Genomic DNA, 17,097 nt, shown 5'->3' with positions numbered 1-17,097 from the left:
CACATCTTTCTTCCACAGAGAGGCTGGTGATTTCAAACACCAACCTTTCAGTTGGCAGCTGAATTCTTAAACACTGCACTATCAGTGTTTCTTAATGAAGGTTCTAGGTCTCCAGAATGATTCCACACTCCTCTCCTCTCAAAGCAAATTTTTCATTATTGCTGCAGGCAGTCACATATTACCATTTCCTCTTCTCTTTCCTCAGCTTCCTCTTCATTTTTCTTTTTTTCCAAGTCCCTTTCTCCTTCTTATGGCTTCTCTCTGTGTGAGGATTGTAAGGAATAAATAAGCATCAAGTGGACACAGTAAAATGGTCTAAGGATGTTGGGAGATTTGGGACTGGGAACATTGAACTGAGGAGAAGCTTAGTGTTTCAGCTGTCTGGACACATCAGTTTATATACAATCTCAGATTTCAGTAACTTATGGGGCCCATTGCCAAGACAGCAAGTCCATATAATTTCTGTGACATGCTAACTGTTATTTATATCTTTGGCAAAAATGTGAAGATGGTGGTTATATAACTGGTATGAGCCTATGGCCATTTCTCTTTCTTCTGCTAAAACCTCACATTTTTATTAAGTCAATCTTTCAGCTTTTTACTACTCTTAACGTGTATTTAGTAACCACTATGGACCAGGATCGATGGCACACAACAACAACATGCACCGGGAAAGGAGCTCTGGTGACACAGAGGATAAGGCTCTTAATCAGAAGGTCAGCAGTTCAAACTCACCAGCCGCTCTGTGGAAGTAAGATGGGGAGATCTGCTTCTGTAAAGATTTATAAACTCGGCAACCCAATAGAGGTTGCCATGACTTGGAATAGACTCAGTGGCAGTGAGTTTGGTTTTGGTTTTTATGCATCAGGAAGAAGGAAGGGGCCATCCACTTCTCAAAGAATTGGCCAGTGAAAACCTATGAATAGCAGTGAAACACTGTCTGATATATTACTGGAAAACTTTATGAATAGCTCTGAAACATTACCTGATATAGTGCCAGAAGATGAGCCCCTCAGGTTAGAAGGGACTCAAAATATGACTGGGGAAGAGCTGTCTCCTCAAAGTAGAGTTGACCTTAATGACACAGATGGAGTAAAGCTTTTGGGGCCTCCATTTGCTGATGGGGCATGACTCAAAATGGGAGGAAATAGCTGCAAACACCCATTAATAATTGGAATGTGGAATATATGAAATATGAACGTAGGAAAATTGGAAGTTGTCAAAAATGAAACAGAATGCGTAAGATTGGTATGCTAGGCATTGTGAGCTGAAATGGACTGTTTTTGGACATTTTGAATCAGACAATTATATGGTCTACTATGCTGGGAATGGCAAATTGAAGAGGAATGGCATAGCATTCATCATCACAAAGAATGTTTCAACATCTATCCTGAAGTACAATGCTGTCAGTGATAAGATAATATCCATACACCTGCAAGGAAAACCAGTTAATACTGTTGTTGTTGTTGTTATGTGCCGTCGAGTCAGCCCCGACTCATAGCGATCCCTCCTTGGGTTTCCGAGGCAGTTATCACTACGGAAGTAGGAATGCCCAACCTTCCTTCCGAGGAGTGGCTGGTGGGTTTGAACCGCCAGCCGTCTGGTTAGCAGGCAAGTGTCTTAGCCACTATGCTAGTTAATACTATTATTATTCAAATTTACTACAACCACTAAAGCCACAGATTAGGAAATTGAGGATGTTTACCAACTTCTGCAGTCTGAAATTGACCAAATGGGCAATTAAGATGTATTAATTATTACTAGTGATTGGAATGCAAAAGTTGGAAACAAAGAATCACCAGTAGGTGGAAAATATGGCCTCGGTGATAGAAACGATGCTGGAGACTGCATGTTAGAATTTTGCAAGACTTATGACTTACTCATTGCATATACCTTTTTTCAACAACATAAACAATGGCTACACACATGGACTTCTCCAGATGGAATACACAGGAATCAGATCAACTACATCTGTGGCAAGAGGCAATGGAGGAGCTCAGTATCTTTGGCCAAGACAAAGCCAGGAACTGACTGTAGAACAGACCATCAATTGCTCGTATGCAAGTTCAAGTCAAAATGAAAGACAATTAAAACAAGTCCACAAGAGCTAAAATATGACCTTGATTTTATACCACTCAGAATTTAGAGACTATCTGAACAACAGATTTGACACAGTGAACACCAATTACTGAAAACTAGATAAACGGCAGGATCCAGGTGAGAGGTGGGAGGCAGGCAAGGCCCCAGCCCAATAGAGCCAGGAAAGGGAGGGGGGAGGGGCTGGGGACCAGAGGAGTGGCAGGATCCAGGTGAGGGTGGGGGGAAAGTAAGGCCATAGCCCCCTACAACCTGGAAAGGGAGGGAGTGACTGGTGACCACAAAGTGGTAGGATCCAGGTAGGAATTAGTTAAGGGGACGGCGCAGAGGTTTCCAACAGCTAAGGGAGACAAACTTGTCTGTCAGTTTGTCATCCTATGGGGCTTGTACATTGCTGTAAGGCTTGAGGTGGTGCCACTGGTTTTTCAAATGCCAGTAGGGCTGCACATGGTGCACAGGTTTCAATGCAGCTTACAGATTGAGACAGACTACAGACTGGGAAGAAGGAAGAGGCCATCCACTTCTCAAAAAAAATTGGCCAGGGAAAACCTTATGAACAGCAGAGAAACACTGTCTGATACATTAACAGGCAATTTTATGAATAGCTTGGAAACATTGTCCAACACAGTGCAGGAAGATGAGCCCCTTGGGTAGCAAGGCACTCAAAATAGGACTGGGAAAGAGCTGCCTCATCAGAGTTAAACCAATCTTGATGGATAAAGTAAGTCTTTCAGGACCTCCATGTGCTGATGTGGCATGACTCAAATTGAGGAGAAACAGCTCCAAACATCTATTAACAACCAGAACATGGAATGTGCAAAGTATGAATCTAGGAAAATGGGAAGTTGTCAAAAATGAAATGGAGTTGTTGAACCTGTTGGCTCAGGACCACAGTCGCAGAGGATACCAAGCTCAATTGGGATAACATACTACACAAATCATTGTTCCACCTCCTACTTTGGTGAGTGTCAACTGGGACCTTAAAAGTTTGCAAGCAGCCATCTAGATACAATGATGGGTTTCTACTCGTCCAGAACAAAGAAGAATGAAGAAAACCAGAGATTCATGGAAACAATTAGTCCAAGTGACTATTACTCCATGTGATCCTCAGCCTATACGACTATGAGACCAGAAGAACTAGATGGTGCCTGGCTACCACTGTCAACCACTTGGAGGGGGATTTATGTAAGAGATCCTGGAGAGAGAGGGAGAATAATGTGGAACAAAACTCAAAAACACTTGGAAAAAAAAGGGACCAGGTTTGCTGGTCTGATAGAGCCTGGTGGAACCACTGAGACTATGGCCGCTATCTGTCCTTCACATCTGGAATTGAACCTACACCTGTGGCTTCCAGCCAAACAAAAGACAGGCATATGAGTTCAACATTTACCTGAGGTAGATACACTCCTTGGAGACAACAATCATGGGAGTAACAAGGCTGTTTATGTACAGGGAGACAGCTTAGGGGCAGGAGTGCATGGAGGAATGTACACAGGAAGAGGTAACTATGGGGAGGAAGTGGAACCAGAGCTGTGTTGCACTAGAGTAAATTGTAGTCAATGTCATGAGACAAGGGGTATGTGAACTACTATATGGAAAGTGAATTTGCTCTGTAAACTTTCACCCAAATCACAATTAAAAAAAAAAAAGAAGAAAAGAAAAAGAATGGTATCCTACACATTGTTGTTGTTATGTGCCATTGAGTCAGACCTGACTCATAGTGACCCCTTCTTGGGTTTCTGAGGCAATATCACTATGGAAGTAGATTGCTCAATCTTCCTTCCGAGAAGTGGCTAGTGGGTTTGAACTGCCAGCCTTTTGGTTAGCAGTCAAGTGCCTTAGGCACTATGCTACCAGAGCTCCTACCCTAGGCATTAGTGAGCTGAAATGGATGGGTTTTAGCAATTTTGAATCAGACAACCATATGATCTACTATGTTGGGAATGACAATTTGAAGAGGAATGGCATGGCATTCACCATTACAAAGGATGTTTCAAGATTTGTCCTGAAGTACAGTGCTGTCAGTGATAGGATAATATCCATATGCCTACAAGGAAGACTCATTAATACAACCATTATTCAAATTTATGCACCAACCATCAAAGCCAAAGATGAGGAAAATGAAGATTTTCATCAACTTTTGCAGTCTGAAATTGACCAAATGTGCAATCGAGATGTGTTATCACAGGTGATTGGAATCCAGAAGTTGGAAACAAGTAAGAATCACCAGTAGTTGGAAAATTTGGCCTTGGTGACAGAAATAATGCTGGAGATCGCATGATAGAATTTTGCAAGACCAACGACTTATTCATTCCAAATACCTTTCTTCAATGACACAGACGGTGGCTATAAACATGGACTTTGTCAGATGGAGCACACAGGAATCAGATTGACTACATCTGTGGCAAGAGGTGATGGAGAAGCTCAATATCTTCAGCCAATATAAGGCCAGGAGCTGATTGTGGAATAGACCATCAAGTGCTCATATGCAAGTTCAACTTGAAGTTGAAGACAATTAAAACAAGTCCATCAAAGCCAAAATATGACCTTAAATATATCCCTCCTGAATTTAGAGACCATCTAAAGACTAGTTTTGATGCATTGAACACCAATGACCAAAAACAAGAATTGTGGGATGACATCAAGAGCATCATCCATGAAGAAAGGTAGAGGTCATTAAAAATATGAGAAAGAAAGAAAAGACCAAAATGGATATCAGAAGAAACTCTGAAACTTGCCCTTGAGCAGAGAGTAGTTAAAGCAAATGGGAAGAAATGACAAGATAAAAGAGCTGAACAGAAGATTTCAAGAAGCAGCTCGAGCAGACAAAGCCAATTACTATAATGAAATGTGGAAAGACCTGGGGTTAGAAAACCAAAAGGGAAGAACACTCTCAGCATTTCTCAAGCTGAAAGAACTGAGGAAAAAATTTAAGCCTCAAATTGCAACATTGAAAGATTCTATGGGCAAAATATTGAATGATGCAGGAAATATCAAAAGAAGATGGAAGGAATACTCAGTCACTGTACCAAAAAGAACTGGCCGATCTTCACCCATTTCAGGAGGTGACATATGATCAGGAACCAATGGTACTGAAGGAAGAAGTCAAAGCTGCACTGAAAGAACTGGCAAAGAACAAGGCTCCAGGAAATGATGGAATACTTATTGAGATGTTTCAACAAATGGATGCCCTGCTGGAGGCATTAACTTGGTTAATCCAAGAGATTTGGAAGACAGTTACCTGGCCAATTGACTGAAAGAGATCCATATTTGTAACCATTCCAAAGAAAGGTGATCCCACAGTATGTGGAAATTATCAAACAATATCATTAATATCACATACAAGTAAAATCTTACTGAAGATAATTCAAAAACGGTTGCAGCAGTATATTCACAGAAAACTTCCACAAATCCAAGCTGGATTCAGAAGAGGATGCAGAATGAGGGATATCATTGCTGATGTCATATGGATCTTGGCTGAAAGCAAAGAATACCAGAAAGATGTTTACTTGTGTTTTATTGACTATGCAAAGGCATTCGATTGTGTGGATCATAACAAATTGCAGATAACATTGAAAAGAATATGAATTCCTGAACGCTTAATTGTGCTCATGAGGAACCTGTACATAGACCAGGAGGCTGTTGTTCAAACAGAACAAGGGGACACTGCATGGTTTAAAATCAATAAGGGAGTGCGTCAGGGTTGTATCCTTTCACCATACTTATTCAATCTATATGCTGAGCAAAGAATCTGAGAAGCTGGACTATATGACAAGAACGTGGCATCAGGATTGGAGGAAGAATCATTAACAACCTGTGATACACTGATGACACAACTTTGCTTGCCAAAAGTGAGGATGACTTGAAGCACTTACTAATGAAGATTGAATAATACAGTCTGCAGTATGGATTACACCTCAATATAAAGAAAACAAAAATCCTGACAACTGGACCTACAAGCAGCATCATGATAAATGGAGAAAAGATTGAAATTGTTAAAGACTTCACATTGCTTGGTTCAACAATTGGTGCCAATTGGAAGCAGCAGTCAGGACATCAGGGGATGTATGGCACTGGGCAAATTGACTGCAAAGGACCTCTTTCAAGTGTTGAAGAGCAAAGATGTCTCCTTGAGGACTAAGGTGTGCCTGACACAAGCCATGGTATTTTCAACCACCGCATATGCATGTGAGAGCTGGACAATGAATAAGGAAGACCAAAGAAGAATTGATGCTTTTGTGCTGTGGTGTTGGTCAAGAACGCTGAAAGTACCATGGACTGCGAAAAGAACTAACAGGTCTGTTCTGGAGGAAGTGCAGCTAGAATGTTCCTTGGAGACGAGAATGGCCAGACTTCATCTCACATACTTTGGTCATGTTGTCAGAAGGGACCATTCCCTAGAGAAGTATGTCATACTTGGTAAAGTGGAGGGTTGACGAAAGAGGGGAAGGCCCTCAATGAGATGGATTGACATGGTGGCAGCAGCAATGGGCTCAAGTATAGCAAGAATCATGGAGCTGGCACAAGATCAGGTGGTGTTTTGTTCTGCTGTGCATAGGGTCGCTATGAGTTGGAGATGACTCAGCAGCACCTAACAACAACAACAACAGATGAACTGTAGAATGATATCAAGAACATCATCCATGAAGAAAGCAAATAATTATTAAAAAGACAGGAAAGGAAGAAAAGACCAAAATGGATGTCAGAAGAGACTCTGAAAGTTGTTCTTAATAGAGCATAGCTAAAGCAAATGGAGGAAATGACAAGATAAAAGAGCTGAACAGAATATTTCAAAGAGCAGTTTGAGAAGACAAAGTCAACTATTATAATGAAATGTGCAAAGACCTGGAGTTAGAAAAACAAAAGGGAAGAACATGCTCAACATTTTTCAAGCTGAAAGAAGTGAAGAAAAAATTCAGGCCTCGAGTTGCAATATTGAAAGATTCTATTGGAAAATATTGAATGATGCAAGAAACATCAAAAGAAGATGGAAGGAATACACAGACTTACTGTACCAAAAAGAACTGGTCAATGTTCATCCATTTCAGGAGGTGGCATGTGATCAAGAACCATTGGTATCGAAGGAGGAAGTCAAAGCTGCCCTGAAGGAATTGGCAAAAAATAAGGTTACCAGAAGTGAAGGCATGCCCACTGAGATATTTCAACATCTAGATGCCATGCTGGAGGTACTTATTCATCTATGGCAACAAATCTGGAAGGTCTCTACCTGGCCAAGTGTCTGGAAGAGATCCATATTTGTATCCATTCCAAAAGAAAGGTGAACCCACAGAATGTGGAAATTATCACACAGTATTGTTAATATTATATGCAAGTAAAATTTTTCTGAAGATAATTAAAAAATAGTTGCAGCAGTACATTGACAGGGAACTTCCAGAAATTCAAGCGGGATTTAGAAAGAGGATGTGGAACAAGGGATATCATTGCTGATTTTAGATGGATCTTGGCCATAAGCAAAGAATACCAGAAAGATGTTTACTTGTGTTTTATTGACTATACAGAATCATTAGCCTTTGTGGACCATAAAAAATTATGGATAATATTGAGAAGAATGGGAATTCCAGAAAACTTAACTGTGCTTATGAGGAACCTATACATAGACCAGGAGGTCATTGTTTGACCAGAACAAGGGGGTATGTCAGGGTTTAAAATCAGAAAGTGTCAGGGTGGTATCCTTTCATCATATTTATTCAATCTGCATGCTAGGCAACTAATCTTAGAAGCTGGACTATATGAAGAAGAACACAGCATCAGGACTGGAGGAAGACTCATTAACTACCTGTGATATGCAGATGACAAAACCTTGTTTGCTGAAAGTGAAGATGACTTAAGCACTTACTGATGAAGACTAAAGACTACAGTCTGAAGTATGGATTACACCTGAACATAAAGAAAACAAGGATCCTTACAACTGGACCAATAAGTAACATCACAATAATGGAGAAAAGATTGAAGTTGTCAAAGATTTCATATTACTTGGATCCACAATCAACACCAATGCAAGCAGCAGTCAAGAAATCAGAGTTGTATTACATGGAGCTAATCTGCTGCAAAAGATCTCTTTAAAGTGAAGAGCAAGGCTATCTCTTTAAAGACTAAGGTGCACCTAACCCAAGCCAAGGTATTTTCAATTGCCTCATATGCATGTGTAAACTGGATAATGAATAAGGAATACTGAAGAAAAGTTGATGTTTTTGAGTTGTGGTGTTGGTGAAGAATACTGAAAGTACCATGGACTGCCAGAAGAATGAACAAATCTTCCTGAAGGAAGTGCAGCCATAATGCTCCTTGAAAGCGCGACTGACCAGACTTCATCTCACTTACTTTGATCACGTTGCTAGAAGGGACCATATTCTGGAGAAGGACATCATGCTTGGTAAAGCGGAGGGTCAGTGTAAAAGGGGAAGACTCTCAAGGAGATGGACTGACACAGTGGCTGCAACAATGGGCTTATGTGTAGCAAGGATCGTTAGCCTGGCTCAGGATTGGACAAGGTTGCATTCTATTATACACAGGGTGGCTAGGAGTCATAGCCGACTCTACAGCACCTACAACAACAACAACCACATGCAACAGGCGCTGAGCTGGTTTCTTCTAGCAGCTCTTACTCAGGATTTCTCAATGTCCCCCTGCCCCTAAATTATACCCCCTATGATGCAATCAAAGCAGCCATTTCCTGAGGGATGGAAAATAGAATTTTAATTTAAATAATCTATACCAATATATATGTGACTGGTAATACCAGTAATATATCAGACAGTGTTCCATTCATATTCATAAGGTTTTCATTGGCCAATTCTTTGAGGAATAGAAGGCCTCTTCATTCTTCTGAGTCTGTCCTAGTCTGGAAGCTCTGAAACCTGTCCACCATGGGTAACCCTGCTGGCATTTGCTACACTGGTGGTATAGCCTCCAGCCTCATAGCAACACATAAGCCACCACAGGATGACAAACTGATAGACAAGTTTGTCTCTCTTAGTTGTTCCAAACCACTCCACTCACTTCCTGGCTTCTCTTAAAGCTGCTCCAAACCCCATGCCCAGTTCTCTTTTCTGGCTCCCCCTTAATAGTAATAGCTGTCTAGAACCAATAAAACTTTTCATTTTCAGTTCTAGATGAGTGTAAATCTTGTATTTGACTACAACATAAGCTCTCTCCTAAGCACTTTATAAGTATTAATACATTTAATCCTCCAGCATCCATGAGTTAAGTACAGTTATTATCTCCATTTTAAAATTGAGAAGGCCAAAGCATGGAGAGGTTAAGTAACTTACTCATCAGGGAGGTGGTAGAGGCAAGACTTAACCAAGCAGTGTTTCTCTAGAGCCTGTGTTCCTGATCACTGCCTAACATAGCATATACCTGACATTTGCAGTAAGGAGAAAAGGAGCTACATTTCTAATGGGGTTGAAATTGTAGAAAATTGCTTTCTGCTTTTGTTTTTATCATCAGGAGTCTGGTGGTCATTAGGATGGTGTTGTTCATTGCTATTGAATTTTATATAAACATTAAAACATAAAAGTCTATTGATAACTCTAATTTGGGGAAAATACATTTTTATGGTCCTCAGGATTGATAACAATGAGGGTATGTTGTTATCATATGTGGCAGAGTTGATTCTGATTCATAGTGACCCAATAGGACAGAGTAGAACAGCCCCATAGGATTTCCTAGCACTGGTTAAGCCCTCAGATGCCAAGTGTAAGGTTGGTAGTTTGAACCCATCAGCTGATCCTTGGGAGAAAGACAAGGCAGTCTGCTGTTGTAAAGATTTATAGCCTTGGATACTCTATGGGGCAGTTCTACTTGTCCTACAGGGTCATGATGAGTTTGAATTGACTTGCCAGCAACAGGTTTGTTTTTTGAGAATCTTTCTGAGAGTAGATCACAAGGTCATTTTTCCTCTCTGAGCAACTGGTGAGTACAAACCCCTGACCTTTCTGTAGCAGCCCAGATCTTTACCTATTGTGCCATCAGGGCTCCTTAATAAGAGTGTTGTTGTTGTTAGGTGCTGTCTAGTCAGCTCCACCTCATAGCGGCCCTATGTACAACAGAATGAAACACTGTCTGGTCATGCACCATCATCACAATCCTTCCTCTACTTGAGCCCATTGTTGCAGCCACTGTGCCAATCCATCTTGTTGAGGGTCTTTCCCTTTTTCACTGATCCTCTACTTTACCAAACATGATATCCTTCTCCAAGTATGGGTCCCTTCTGACAATACGACCAAAGTAAGGTGAGACTTCTGACCATTCTCACATGCAAGGAGTATTCTGGCCGCACTTCTTCTACACAGATTTGTTCATTCTTATTGCAATTCAGACCATGTTTCACTACTATTTATAAGATTTTCACTGGCCATTTCTTCGAGCAGTGGATGGCCTCTTCCTTCTTCTGAGTCTGTCTTAGTGGCTGGCACAAGATCAGGCAGTGTTTCATTCTGCTGTGCCATAGGGTTGCTGAGTCAGAGACAACTCGACAACACTAACAACAACAATAATGGCAATTCATGGTATTTTCAGTATTCTTCACCAGCACCATAATTCAAAGGCATCAATTCTTCTTTGGTCTTCTTTATTCCTTGTCCAGATTTCACATACATGAGGCAGCTGAAAATATTATGGGTTGGTTAACCACAAAACCAAATCCACTGTAATCTAAGTGATTCCAACTGATAGAGACCCTTGTTGGGTTTCCAAGGCTGTAAATCTTTATAGAAGTATATTGCTTCATCTTCCTTCCATGGAGCAGCTGATGGGTTTGAACTGCCAACTTTCTGATTAGTAGCCAAATCTTATCCACGGCACCACCAGAGATCCTTAGGTTTGGATTAGGTGCATTTTAGTCTGCAAAGTGACAACTTTGTTCTTAAAAAGGTCTTTAAGACACTTTAAAAAGGTCTTTTGCAGCAGATTTGCCCAGTGCCATGCAACATCTGATTTTTTGCCTGCTGCTTCCTTGGGTGTTGATTCTGGATCCAAGTAAACGAAATCTCTGACAACTGCAGTCTTTTCTCCATTTATCATGATGGTGCTTATTGGTCCAGTTGTGGGGATTTTTGTTTTCTTTGCAGAGTCAATAAAACACCAGTAAACATCTTTCTGGTATTCTTTGCTTTCAGCTAATATCAGTAATGATATCTCCCATTCCATCCTCTTCTGAATTTGGCTTAAATTTCTGGAAGTTCCCTATCAGTATACTGCTGCAACCATTTTTGAATTATCTTCCACAAGATTTTATTTGCATGTGATATTCATGATATTGTTGGATAATTTCCACATTCTGTGGGATCACCTTTCTTTTGGAATAAATGTTGTTGTTGTTGTTGTTAGGTGCCGTCGAGTTGGCTCTGACTCATAGAGACCCTATGCACAACAGAATGAAACACTGTCTGGTCCTGCGCCAGCCCCACGATCCTTACTAACCTGAGCCCATCGTTGCAGCCACCATGTCAATCCATTTCCTTGAGGGCCTTCCCCTTTTTTGTTGACCCTTTACTAAGCATAATATCCTTCTCTAGTGAATTGTCCCTTCTGATGACATGGCCAAAGTAGGTGAGATGAAGTCTGGCCATTCTCACTTCCATGGAGCATTTCAGTGGCACTTCCTTCAGGAAAGATTTATTACTTCTTTTGGCAGTCCATGGAACTTTCAATGTTCTTCATCAACACCACAATTCAAAAGCATCAACTCTTACTCACTGTCCAGCTTTTACATGCATATGAGGTGACTGAAAATTGCATAGCTTGGGTCAGGTGCACTCTAGTCTTCAGAGAGACATCTTTGTTCCTCAGCACTTTAAAGAGATCTTTTGCAGTAGATTTGTCCAGTGCAATACTTCGTCTCATTTCTTGACTGCTGCTTGCATTGGTGTTGATTATGGAACCAACTGACAATTTCAATCTTTTCTCTATTTATCATGACGCTGCTTACTGGCCCAGTTGTGAGGATTTTTGTTTTCTTTATGTTGAGATGGAATCCATACTGCAGACTGTAGTCTTTAATATTTATCAGTAAGTACTTCAAGTCATCTTCACTTTCAGCCAGCAAGATTGTGTCATCTGTGTAGTGCAGGTTGTTAATGAATTTTCTTCCAGTCCTGATGCCATACTCTTCTTCATATAGTCTAGCTTCTCAGATCATTTGCTCAGCATACACACTGAATACATAAGGTAAAATGATACAACCCTGACACACTCCCTTCCTGATTTTAAACCATTCAGTATCTCCTCACTCTGTTCAAACAACAGCCTCCTGGTCTATGTACAGGTTCTTCATGAGTTCAATTAAGTGTTTTGGAATTCCCATTCTTCTCAATGTGACCCATAATTTGTTATGATCCATACAATCGAATGCTTTTGCATAGTCAATAAGACACAAATAAACCATTTTCTGGTATTTTTTGCTTTCAGACCAGATCCATCTGTCATCAGCAATGATATCCCTCATTCCTTGTCCTCTTCTGAGTCCAGCTTGCATTTCTGGAAGTTCCCTGTCAACATACTGCTGCAATCATTTTCAAATTACCTTCAGCAAAATTTTACTTGCATGTGATACTAATGATATTGTTTGATAATTTCCACATTCTGTGGAATCACTTTTCTTTGGAATGGGTAAAAATATGAATCTCTTCTAGTCAGTTAGCCAGGTAACTGTCTTCCAAATTTCTTGGCATAAGTGCCTGCAGTGTGGCATCCATTTGTTGAAACATCTCAGTAGGTATTCCATCAATACCCCGAGCCTTGTTCTTCACCAATTCCTTCAATGCAGCTTCAACTTCTTTCCTCAATACCTCTGGTTCTTGATCATATGCTGCCTCCTGAAATGGATGAACATCAACCAATTCTTTTTGGTACAGTGACTCTGTATTCCTTTCATCTTCTTTTGATGCTTCCTGTACCATTCAATATTTTGCCCACAGAATCTTTCAATATTGCAACTCAAGGGTTGAATTTATTCTTCAATTTTTTTCAGCTTGAGAAATGTAGAGTGTGTTCTTCCCTTTTGGTTTTCTAGCTCCAGGTCTTTGCACTTTTCATTATAATAGTTGACTCTGTCTTCTTGTGTTGTTCTTTGAAATCTTCTGTTCAGCTCTTTTATCTTGCCGTTTCTTCCATTTACTTTAGCTACTCTCCGTTTAAGAACAACTTTCAGAGTCTCTTCTGACATCCATTTTGGTCTTTTCTTCTTTTCTCGTCTTTTTAATGACCTCTTGCTTTCTTCATGGAGGAAGTTCTTGACATCATCCCACAATTCCTCTGGTTTCTGGTCATTGGTGTTCAATGCATCAACTCCATACGGTCTCTAAATTCACGAGGGATATACTCAAGGTCAGGAGCTCTGGTAGCATAGTGCCTAAGGCATCTGACTGCTAACCAGAAGGCTGGTGGCTCAAACCCACCAGCCACTCCTAGGAAGGAAGGTTGGGCAATCTATTTCCACAATGATACTGCTTCAGAAACCCAAGAAGGGGTTGCTATGAGTCGGGTCTGACTAGACGGCATGTAACAATAACAACATACTCAAGGTCATATTTTGGCTCCCATGGACTTCTTCTAATTGTCCTCAGCTTCAACTTGAATTTGCATATGAGCACTTGATGGTCTGTCTGTTCCATAGTCAGCTCCTGGCCTTGTTTTGGCTGAAGATATTGAGCTTCTCTATTGCCTCTTTCCACAGATGTAGTCAATTTGATTCCTGTGTACTCCATCTGGTAAAGTCCATGTGTATAGTCTCCATTTAAATTGTTGAAAAAAGGTATTTGCAAAGAATAAGTCATTGATCTTGTAAAATTCTATCATGTGATCTCTAGCATTATTCCTATCACCAAGGCCATATTTTCCAACTACTGGTGATTTTTCTTTGTTTCCAACTTTTGCATTCCAATCACCAGTGATAATCAACATATATTGGTTGCACGTTTGGTCAATTTCAGATTGCAGAAGTTGGTAAAAATCTTCAATTTCCTCTTCTTTGGTTTTGGTGGTTGGTGTGTAAATTTGCATAACAGCCGTTTTAACTGGTTTTCCTTGTAGGCATATGGATATTTTCCTATCACTGACAGCATTGTACTACAGGATAGATCTTGAAACATTCTTTGTGAAGAATGCCATTCCTCTTCAATTTGTCATTCCCAGCATATGGCTGATCATATGGTTGTCCGATTCAAAATGGCCCAAACCAGTCTATTTTAGCTCTCTAATGCATAGAATATTGATCTTTATGCATTCCATTTCATTTTTGACAACTTCCAATTTTCCTAGATTCACACGTTGTACATTCCATGTGCTGATTACTAATGGATGTTTGTAGCTGTTTCTTCTCATTTTGAGTTGTCCCATACCAGCAAATGGAGGTCCCGAAAGCTTTACTCCATCCACAACATTAAGGTCGGTTCTATTCTGAGGAGGGAGCTCTTCCCCAGTTGTATTTTGAGTGTCTTCTGACCTGAGGGGCTCATCTTGTGGCACTATGTCAGACAATATTTTAGGACTATTCATAAAGATTTCCAGTAATTTACCAGACAGTGTTTCACTGCTATTCATAATGTTTTCACTGGCCAATTCTTTGAGAAGTGGATTGTGCCTTCCTTCCTCCGAGCGATCATAGTCTGACAAACTGACAGATCAGTGGTGGTTTGGAATGGATAAAAATATTAATATCTTCCAGTCAGTTGGCCTTGTAGCTGTCTTCCAAACTTTTTTTGGCATAGACGAAGAAGTGCCTGTAGTGTGGCATCAGTTTGTTGAAACATCTCAATGGGTATTTCATCCATTCCTGAAGCCTTGTTTTTTGCCAATTCCTTCAGTGCAGCTTCAACTTCTTCCTTTAATACCATTGACTTTTGATCATATGCTACCTCCTGAAATAATTGGACATTGACCAATTCTTTTTTGTACAGTGACTCTGTGTATTCCTTCCATCTTCTTTTGATGCTTCCTGTATCATTCAATAGTTTACCCATAGAATCCTTCTATATCAGAACTCAAGGGTTGAATTTATCCTTCAATTTTTTCAGCATGAGAAATGCTGAACATGTTCTTCCCTTTTGGTTTTCTAATTCCAGGTCTTTGCATATTTCATTACAGTAACTGACTTTGTTGTCTCGAGTTGCTCTTTGAAATCTTCTGTTCAGCTTTTTTATCTTGTCTTTTTTAAAATTTTCTTGAGCTACTCTCCATTCAGGATCAAGTTTCAGAGTCTCTTCTGACATCCATTTTGGTCTTTTCTTCTTTCTTGCATCTTTAATGACCATTTTCTTTCTTCACGTATGATGTTCTTGATGTTATCCCACAACTCGTCATTGGTGTTCAATGTGTCAAATTTATCAGATGGTCTGTAAATTCAGGTGGGATATAATCAAGGCCATATTTTGGCTCTTGTGCACTTGTTTTACTTTTTCTTTAATTCAAGTTGTACATGAGCAATTAATGGTCTGTTGCAGAGTCAGCTCCTGGCCTTGTTTTGACTGAGGATATTGAGCTGCACCATTACCTCTTTCCATAGATGTAGTTAATATGATTCCTGTGTATTCCATCTTTCAATATCCACATGCATAATTACCATTTATGTGTTGAAAAAAGGTATTTGCAATGAATAGTCATTGGTCTTGCAAAATTATATCATGTGGTCTCCATTATAATTTCCATCACTAAGCCCATATTTTCCAACTACCGATGATTCTTCATTGTTTTCAACTTTTCACATTCTAATCACCAGTAATAATCAATACATATTGTTTGCAATACTTCAGACTGCAGAAGTTGGCCAAAATCTTTAATTTCTTCATCTATGGCTTTAGTGGTTGGTGTGTAAATTTGAATAAGGGTAGTATTAAGTGGTCTTCCTTGTAGGCATATGGCTATTATCCTATCACTGACAGCACTGTTATTTAGGACAGATCTTGAAACATTCTTTTTGATGATGAATGTGACACTATTCCACTTCAATTTGTCATTCCTGGCATAGTAGACCATATGGTTTTCTAATACTAAATGGCAAATACCAGTCCATTTCAGCTCATTAATGCCTAAGATATCAATCGGTAAGCATTCCATTTCATTTTGACAACTTGCAATTTCCTGGATTCATATTTTGTACATTGCACATTCTGATTATTAATGGATGTTTGGAGCTATTTCTTCCCATTCTGACTCATGCCCCATCGGCACATGGAAGGCCTGAAAGCTTTATTCCATCTATGTGATCAAGATCAACTCTACTTCGAGGAGGCAGCTCTTCTCTAGATGTATTTTGAGTGCCTTCCAACTGGAGGGGCTCATCTTCCGGCACTATATCAGACAATGTTTCAGGGTTATTCATAAAGTTTTCCAGTAATATATCATAACAGACATAGTTTCACTTCTATTCATAGAGTTTTCACTGGCTAATTTTTTCAGAGGTGGATGGCCCCACCCTTCTTCCCAGTCTGTGTCAGTCTAGAAGCTCCACAGAAATTTGTCCACCATGGGTGACCCTGCTGGTATTTGAAATACTGGTGGCATAGCCTCCAGCCCCACAGCAACATGCAAGCCACCACAGTATGACAAATGGTCAGAGGAGTGGTGGATCAAGGGTATATGATCTATGAATTTCTGGACCTATTCCACTTGATCATCATAAATACTAATAATAAACGTATATATTATAATAATAAAAGAGGTGTTGAGAACTACTCAGAGAAGCAGAAAGGGAAAGGATGCACATTTGTGGGGTCCCAAAGGGAAAAAAAACATGGACCTAGATTGTTTAATTAGGCAATTAATTTGACATCAAATTTTTACTGAATCAAGGAATTAAAAGAATTGCTCATGTAGTATTTAAAATCAGCATCCTGCTGGGAAGATTAAAATCAGTGAATCCATATTCTTACTATACTATGGATAGCAAGACTGTGGATGAAGCAGAGTATGAAGTTCTCTACTCATTTCTTCCTGTTCAACATAAAAGGAAAAAACCTCCATGTTATTGTTTTAGCTGGC

The sequence above is a fragment of the Orycteropus afer genome, unplaced genomic scaffold, assembly GCF_000298275.1.
Source record: "Orycteropus afer afer isolate SDZICR_OR568_19922 unplaced genomic scaffold, OryAfe1.0 scaffold00100, whole genome shotgun sequence".
Lineage (NCBI taxonomy): Eukaryota > Metazoa > Chordata > Mammalia > Tubulidentata > Orycteropodidae > Orycteropus > Orycteropus afer.
This window is presented reverse-complemented; position numbering follows the sequence as displayed.